This window comes from Mirounga angustirostris, unplaced genomic scaffold (assembly GCF_029215605.1).
Source record: "Mirounga angustirostris isolate CCGP_5_RB_7025 unplaced genomic scaffold, mMirAng1.0.hap1 SCAF_2, whole genome shotgun sequence".
Taxonomy (NCBI): Eukaryota; Metazoa; Chordata; class Mammalia; order Carnivora; family Phocidae; genus Mirounga; species Mirounga angustirostris.
This window is the reverse complement of record NW_026991710.1, coordinates 19,842,067-19,851,414: the sequence shown is the minus strand read 5'-3', so window position 1 is coordinate 19,851,414 and position 9,348 is coordinate 19,842,067.

The window sequence follows — 9,348 nt, the reverse complement described above, 5'->3', positions numbered from 1 at the left end:
TGTTTGCTTTGCTGGCTATCAGCTAAGGGTTGTTCTCAGTTTCTAGAGGTCACATTCACTCCTTTGCTCGTTGCCCCTTTCCTCCAACTCCAAAGCAACAGAGGATGGGTCCCTCCCATGCTTAGAATCTCTCCTTCCTCTTCTTTTATCATATCAGTCTGACTGTTCTGCCTTCCTTTTCCATTTTTAAAGGCTATTTGATTACACTGGGACTGTGAGCATAATCCAAGATAGTCTCCCCATCATAAAGTCTGTGAGCTTAATTTCATCTGCAAGGTATCTTTTGTCACATAATGTAGTAGATATAGGTGAAATATCCAGAGAATGAAGATCATGGGGCCAAAGTCCTGCCTACTACCCTGGGCTTCCTAGAAACATTGAACATTTTTTTCTTCTTGATATGTCTACTGTTCTTACCAAGGGACTTGGTGTTTTTTGTTTTTTAAGATTTTATTTATTTATTTGACAGAGAGAGGCACAGCGAGAGAGGAAACACAAGCAAGGGGAGAGGGAGAGGGAGAAGCAGGCTTCCCACTGAGCAGGGAGCCCAACGCGGGGCTCGATCCCAGGACCCTGGGATCATGACCTGAGCCGAAGGCAGACGCTTAACGACTGAGCCACCCAGGCGCCCCAAGGGACCTGGTTTTGATGGTTGGTCCTTCTCTGTTGCCTTCACTGGCAGATGAAAGGATACCAAGAGGATGCCAGGGACTAGTTCTCACTCATGGATGAAGTGATCTCACCTAATTCCATGGTTTTATTTTTTTATTTACTATTATTTTAAAAAAGATTTTTAAAATTTATTTTGAGAGAGAGAGAGAAAGCATAAGCGGGGGAGGAGGGACGGTAGGGGCAGAGGGAGAGGGAGAAGCAGGCTCTCGGCTGAGCAGGCTTGATCGCAGGACCCTGGGATCATGACCTGAGCCGAAGGCAGATGCTTAACCAACTGAGCCACCCAGGGCCCCTAGTTCCATGTTTTAAAATAACATCTCTATGCTGATGATGCCTAGATTTACATCCCCAGCCCTAAACTTTAGTTGGAGGTTTAGCTGGAGATATCCTTGCTATCTCCACTTGCAGATGACAAGCATCTCAAACTTAGCATGACTAAAATAGAACTCTTAATTCATCTTAATTCATCCCCTCCAACCCATCCATCACAATCCTACCCACCTTAATAAATAGTTCCACCATATACCCAGTTGGCCAGATGTCCCATATTCTTCTCCTTTCTTTCTCCTTTCCCAAACTTCTTTTGAGACAATCCATTAGCATGTCCTGTGGGTTCTGTCTCAAAACTAGATCCCAAATCCAATTCTATCTCACCTGCTTATTGTCATCATTCTGGATTGAGTCACCATCACTTCTCATCTGGGCTACTTCAGTAGCTTCTGTACTAAAGTCCCTGCTCCCATTTTTGCCTTTCCCCTGCGTAGTTGATCCTCTAAAGGTAGCTAGAGTGACTTATTAAAAAGTAAAACAGAAATGTTGCTTCCTTGTTTAAAATTCTTCAGTAGATTTCCATTGAGATTACAGTAGATCCAAACTCCTTACAATGACCCATGGGGTCCTACACAACCTGGCCCCTGCCTACCTTAATGACCTCAACTCAGCCCACGCCCCCTTGTTCACTACCTCCATCCATGCTGGTCTTTTCCTATTGTTACCACACTCATACGAACTTCATTCCTTATGCTCACTCTTTTATCTGCCTAGAATACTCTTTTCCAGTCCTTAAAAAGGCTCCATATTGCAATGCACATTCTAAATAAATGACTTTTATATCGTGCTGTTTCCCCAATAGGTAGAATACATAGGCTGAGAATCAGAAGGTGGGAGAAGGAGATTCCCACCTTCCTTCACTTCTAATGGTCCATTTTGGGAATTTGTACTTCCCATTCCTGAAACTCTGGATTCTGAATAGTTAAGAGTCCTAAAAGGAAATACTTCCACCATGGCTGACAACTGTGCTCTTAAAGCTCTTCATGCCAAGAAGCCTTTGCCTTGTCTAATGCAACTTCTAAGAGAAGACTTTCTTAACTACCTTCTCAGTAGAATCCCTCCCACTTCTAGCACTTCTAGTCATTCTCTGTCATACTATCCTGTATTATTTTCTTCACAGTACTCATCAATATCTGAAATTATCCTATGAATTTCTTGCTCATTGTTTGTTACTCTCCACTGGAATATAAGGGCCACAAGGGCAGGAATCTTTTCTATTTTGTTCATCACTATAGCCTTAGCATCCAGAGCAGTTCTTGACATAGAGTTGGCGCTAAGTAAATATTTGTTAACTGAATGAATGAATGTGTATGTGAGATGTTCAACTTTCTGACGAGTCACCTAGAAAGTGTTTGGAGGTTGTTCATATTGAAAATAAGGAAGCCAACTCTAATATCTTAAATTAGGCTTCTTGGGAAGCAGACTCTGATATTGAGATTAGCACACAGGAAGTTTATGAGGGAGTACTCTGGGGATCAACACCAGTGGAAAAGAAGGGAAGAAAGTAGGATTGGATAGAGAGAAAAGTGTGGCTGTGATAGTCCCTCAAAAGGCCAAAGTCAATCCCAGTGGGGACCTCAAAGCTAGGATAGCTCTTCCAACTGGGTCCAGATCATAGTGGGTGGGACCAAGACTTATATTCTCATAATAATCGGTTATTAGACATAGGTTACCCTGGATAGGAGGTGTGCAGACACCAGCCCTGTGGTAGGTCTCAGGGCTGCAATCAATACTCATCGCTTCCTTCTTCCACTGGCCATCTATTTTAGCCTTACCCTCAGGTAGCACCTTTTGTGCTCCTGATGACTTACCTGGTAATAAAAACCAGACCTTCGGGGGGCCCCTGGGTGGCTCAGTCGGTTAAGCATCTGCCTTTGGCTCAGGTCATGATCTCAGGGTCCTGGGATCGAGCTCCATGTTGGGGTCTCTGCTCAGTGGGGAGTCTGCTTCTCCCTCCCTCTCTGTCTCTCTCAAATAAATAAAGTAATTAATCTTAAACAAACAAACAAAAACTTCAGACCTTCAAATCTTAAGGGTCCGAGTCCCTGGTAACTATGCCATTCTCAGGCTGTAGCTACTACATTTGTATATTTATTATCAAAATTAGAAATGAGAGTACTAAGAGGTGCTCAAATGGATCACCTGAGAGGAAGACATCCTCTTTTTTGTGTAACAGCAGCTTTAATCTCCTCCTGGTGATCAAGGCCAATTACCTTTGCCAGGATGGTGATTCCTCTTCCTGCCCTCTGGTCCCTTGGCATGAGGAGCTCCGAGAGCACAGTTGACAGCCATGGTGGAAGTATTTCCTTTTAGGACTCTTAACTATTCAGAATCCAGAGTTTCAGAAATGGGAAGTACAAATTCCCAAAATGGGCCATTAGAAGTGAAGGAAGGTGGGGATCTCCTTCTCCCACCTTCTGATTCCCAGACCTATGCATTCTACCTATTGGGGAAACAGCACGATATAAAAGTCATTTATTTAGAATGTGCATTGCATTATGGAGGAAGGCATGCCATCTTCATAAGATGTTGTCTCTGAGCCAGGTATTGTATCATGCAGGTTACTTCTGGTTATTGCAGTATGTGATATGAGCAGTGTATCTCCTGGTCGTATATCTGTTCCAGCACTTCCTCTAATGTTGAGTAGGCCCCTTTGTCTGACACCGTGGTATATAGAATCTCACAATAGAGGATTAAACATTCCATGTGCTTGGATAATGGTACTGGCTGAAGGATTTTGGATAGAAAAAGGAAATCCATACCTAGAATTTGTGTCTATTCTTGTCAAAAGGAATGGCTACCTCTTCTAGGGGTAATAGTATCTGATGTAGTTTTTCTCTTGGAGGGATTGTATCATATTGGGCATCCAGCATTGGTTTCTGTTGTGAAAAGGTTGGATATTCAGGGCTGGTGGTAGCTAGATCAGCCTTGTTAAGTGGGACCCATGCTGTTGTATCCACAAATAGCTTCCAACCCTGCTACCATGACAACTCCACTCACGTGGCCATCAAGCAAGCACTGGAGTGGCTGATGACAGAGGCCTATCACTGGATGGTATGTGGTTTGTTAGCACCTCTTCTATGATGGCTATTCTTTGATGGGCATTGGCCCATGAAATAAAGATCATCACACTCTGTGCCCATTTCCTCATGTTCATCTGTGTGGCTTTACCCTAATCCTCATTGTCCTCCAATCTTCCAAGCTTTCTGCTTCCACACCCCTGGCCAGATGGCCAAGTTATTCAGCATGCCCATGAATCCCTGTGTGTTCTCATTTTAGGCCACTTCTCTTTCCACACAAAATGGCGAATCTTTCAAGATCATGCTGAATGACGCAGCCGTGCAGGCACTGCTGAGTCATTTGTGATCCATCTCAGGCTTTTCCCTCTTACATCAACTGATCATTGAGATGTGAGATGAGCAGTGGTCTACTGGTAAATATTTAACAACCAGCTTACTGAAAAGGAGAAAAAAATATGTGATTTGTAGCATTCGCTCATTTTCGTGGTATAAATACCTCTACCATGGTCAATTTCAATTATCCATGTCATGTCAACAGGATGGTAACATTCTTGAAAATTTAACAATGAGCTCTCATGAGCCAGTACAAACTGGCCCCAGCACAGCACTAGAGCTGAGGAAGAGGGGGCGTCTAACAGTGGTGGTTGATTGAGCTACATGCCTACTACCTGTGCTTACACAGCTTGCTTGTGCTCTCTAGTTTTATTGATGTCTAATCCTAGAGGTACCTCTGCCATCTGGTCCCATCCCACCTTATGGCTTGGGGAATGTGATAGAACCTAGCACATGAGGGGCAGTTCTAGTGTCTTGGTCACTTGATGTTCAATGATGAGGTACCTGTCTCAATTAGGGCTTGAGAGTACTCCAAAAGCTGTTTTTTGAAAGGTGTATAATTCTCTGCTGCAGTTGATATGGCTTTGATCCAGAACCTATGGATCTACATTGTGATTCTCCAACTGGGGTTACAGAAAATCCACATGTCATCTTTTTCCATCACCGACACCCCTAATACTGTAGGATCTGCTGGGCTGTATGGTCCAAGAAGCCAGTGGTTTGCCCTCTAGCCTGGACTTGTGGCAGTCCTTTCTTACTATGGACCCCCGGAAAAAAGACATCCATCTGTGTCACCTGGTATGTGAGTTAGAGCAGTACTTTGGGGAGCATATTGCTTCCAGAACTTGAAGAGACCTACCTAGCAGGCACTGTGCTTCCTTGTACACGATGGCAAGGAAGAGATGTCCCCGCACAGCCAAGATCACTAGACTCTAAAATATTACTTATGTGGAAGGCTCTCTCTCTCTCTCTTTTTTTTAGAGAGGGGCGTGGGGAGGGGCAGAGGGAGAGCGAGAATCTTATGTAGGTTCCATCCCCAGCACGGAGCCCAACACAGGGCTCCATCTCATGACCCTGAGATCATGACCCTGAGATCATTACCTGAGCCAAATGCTCAACCAACTGAGCCACCCAGGCGCCCTGCTCCTGAATCTTTTAAGGTTTGTCTCCCTCAAGAGTGCATGTGAATTACCAAGGCCTCCAATCTCCTAGTCACTGTTTATTTGGTCTAGCTAGTATGATGTCATCAATTTCCCAGACCACTGTGGTATTCTGTGGGAGGTCCAGCTGGTTCATGCCTCTTTAGACTATGTTATGACAGAGGACAGCAGAGTTTTAACATAGCACTGGAGCAAATCTGTAAATGAATACTGTTGCATGCTCCAAAGGAAGGTGGATAATTTCTGATTTTTTTTTTTTTTTTTGATAGGGATAGAAAAAGTCAACTTGCCAGATCATTGCCACATACCACATACCCGAGTCCATCTGCTCTAGCAAAGATGACACACCTGACAGAGCAGTTACATTTGGGGATGCTATTGAGCTAGGTTAGTGATAGTCAATTGCCATTCTCCAGAATCCGTCTGGATTTTGCAGAGGCCTGACCAGTAAATTAAATGGAGGTATGACATGGACTACCACCCATCCATCTTTTAGATCTTTAAGGGAGGCAACCATTTTTACCTTCTTTCTCTCATTTCTTTTTAATGTGGTAAAATATATTCAACAAATGGTTACCATTTTAACCATTTGTAAGTATATAATTCAGTGGTATTAAGTATATTCACATTGATGTGCATGTACTCATTTCTAGAACTTTTTCATGTTTCAAATGGAAACCCTGTTACCCGTTAAACAAGAAATCCCTGTTTCTACCTTTTCCCACCCTTGGCAACGACCACCATTCTACTTCCTGTGTTTATGAATTTGACAACTGTAGGTACCTCATATGCGTGGAATGATATAATACATGTCCTTTTGTGTCTGGCTTATTTCACTAAGCATAATGCCTTCAAGGTTCATCTATGTTGGACACGTGTCAGGTTTTCATTTCTTATTAAAGTTAAATAATATTCCATTGTATGTATATACCACGTTTTCTTTATCTACTTATCCATTAATGGACATTTGAGTTGTTTCCACGTTTTGGCTACTGTGAATAATGCTGCTATGAACATTAGTGTACAAATGTCCATTCGAGTCCTGCTTTCAGTTCTTTTGGGTACGTACCCAGAAGTGGAATTGCTGAATCCTATGTTAATTCTATGTTTAATTTTTTTGGGAATCACCATATTGTTTTCCACGGTGGCTACCCCATTTTACATTCCCAACAGCAATGCACCGGGGTTCCAATTTCTCTACATCCTTGCCAACACTTGTTTTGTTTATTATAATAGTCATCCTAATGGGTGTAAAAGTGGCTCCTCGTTGGGGTTTTAATTCACATTTCCCTGATGATTAGTGATGTTGAGCATCTTCACATGTGCTTATAGGTCATTTGTGTATTTTCTTTGGAGAAATTTCTATTCAAATCCTTTGCCCATTTTTTAAGTCATTGTCCTTATTTCCCTAGGTTGATTTTGTAACTGTTTTCTATTCATTATCTTCTTTGGTCTGCCTTCTCTGGTTTTCACTGAGTGTTTTATATGGTTCCATCTTATCTCCTCTCTTAACATGTCGATTACACTTAAATGTAGTGGTTGCCATGTATACTGTCTTGGTTCCTGTGGTACCTGTGAGCTACGTTCTACAGCTTCTTTGCGGTAGGGTCACCTTCCAATATTATTGGCCCTAGAATGTCCCTGGAATATCATATGTTGTGGCTTCACTTTAATTATTACCTAGTAATCAGCAGGGGAAGTGTAGGTGTATCCTGAGATAAGTGCATTATTATCCCACAGAGAGGAGGCTTTTCATTAATTCACAAGCAAGGAGGATGGGGAGGAGTGGGGCATCTGGGCAGGCTCAGCAGGGTGAAGGGAATTTAGGGATTCAAGACTGAATGAACCTAAATGTCCCCATCCCATATGTCACAGTTCTGCTCTTTCCCAACGAGGGTCTTGACCTTGACATATCACCCCTGCCTAAGTGGAGACTTTAGTTTTTGCAAGTTTCCACCTGGCTTTTGTACTGTTACGTTTAAGTCCTGGGACTGGTCCTCAGTTTTCTCTGTCTTCCCACTGCAGGAGATGAGAACCTCTTTACATGCTCCCAGAAGGTCTTCTGGCTTTCACACTTCATTTTGAATTGCAGAACTACCACTCTAATCATTGTTACCTCTTCCCAGCATCCATTCCATTTGGCAGTAGCCATGTAATCCTGTGTGCTTACGGATACTATCTCCCCTGTACTTTGACAGCAATGCCTGTTCTTTCATTATACACCACATGCTCTTTCCTTTTACACCACAGGTGAAACTTTTAACAGTTGCCTTGCTTTCTTGTGGTTGTTGTGTTTTACCCATCACCAGTGACTCACTGTGGCCCTGTGACCAATGGCCAACCCCCAAATGCAATCAGAGTGTCTGCTCTCTTGGACCATTCCTAGCACCAAATCTTCTAAGTTGGGTTCCATGAAAAGTAAACTGAAGCAAAGATGAGTATTCAGGAAGTTTATTAAGGAGTACACTTAGGATCAACACCAGTGGAAGGGAAGAAAGGACAGTAGGATCAGAGTGAAAAAAACGGGCTGTGACACTGTTATATAATACTGTTCCTGGTTCCTGAGAGGTAACTTCTAAACCCTTGGAATTTGCCAAGTAATAGGATTGTCTTTGCCATTTACTAAAAGGGTCTGGCCCGTTTAGCACTTATCAGCTGTAACAAACCACATAGCTTTTTTTGTATTTAGCTGTTTAACGCCTCTCTTCCTCTGGTAAGTGTGAAGGCAGGAACTATGGCTATTTTGTTCTCTCCCGTATCCCCAGAACTAAACTCAATGCCTGACATGTAGGTTTAATAAATACTCATTGAGTGAATATGTAAATGAAGTAATTAAGAATGATAATAGTGATAAAGTATAGTGGTTAATAGTGTGGCTCTGTAATCAGGCTGGGTGCAAACCTTCCAAATCCTAACTTGTCCATGGAGAGCTCCGTAAATGAGTCCTCCCCTTGCACAGTGGACAAACTTCAGTTTATCAGTCCACATTGAGTTTGCCAGACTGGTAGAACTTATCCTCAATAACCAAACCCTAGGAGAACAAGGTGGAATAAGAATACTATTTATCAGCTGCAGCAGCAGAGCATGGCACTTAAGCACAAATACTATCTGGGAATCCCAGAAGGGTCATCTTGACCACAGTACTTGCCCTGTTTGTACATCAGTTTCCTCACCTGTGAAGGAGTCTAACTCATAGCACCTAGCTGAAAGCTGTTGTAAGGGTCAGGTAGGTTAAAATGTATAAGAAACAGTGTCTGGTACCCAGTAAGTTCTTTATATGTGTTTGCTATTATCATGATTGTTTATTAATTTAGGTTGGAAGACATCTCTGACTGGACACCTGGAGCTGGTTAGCTGCATAAGATATTCCCTCTAGGTGAATAAATTCATGCCACAAGCAAATAATAGATCAGAGGGTTGTCTAGCGGAAAAAGAGATGGTGTAAAGGAAATATTCTCTGGCATTTCCAGGAAGCTATAGGGATCTGGTGGGTGGCTCTTCTCTATGCTACGGTGGATCATCTAGGCACAGAACTCTGCCCCTCCCCAGCACTGTGAACATCCTGGCAGATTCTGGCCCTTTGTTCTCCTTATTATAAATTCCAGAAAGGCCACTATCTTTTGGTAAGTATGGCTTTTCTTCATTCAGATTACAACATGATTACAGTATAGTTTTTAGATATATCCTAGGCCCAAGGCAGAAGCATCATCATCTTGATTTCAGTCCCTCCTTTACCAAGTCTCCTTGCACATACATTTATGACAGGCTGGTGCCTCTTAGGGTGAGGCACTTTTTTTTTAAGATTTTATTTATTTTATTTGAGAGAGAGAGAG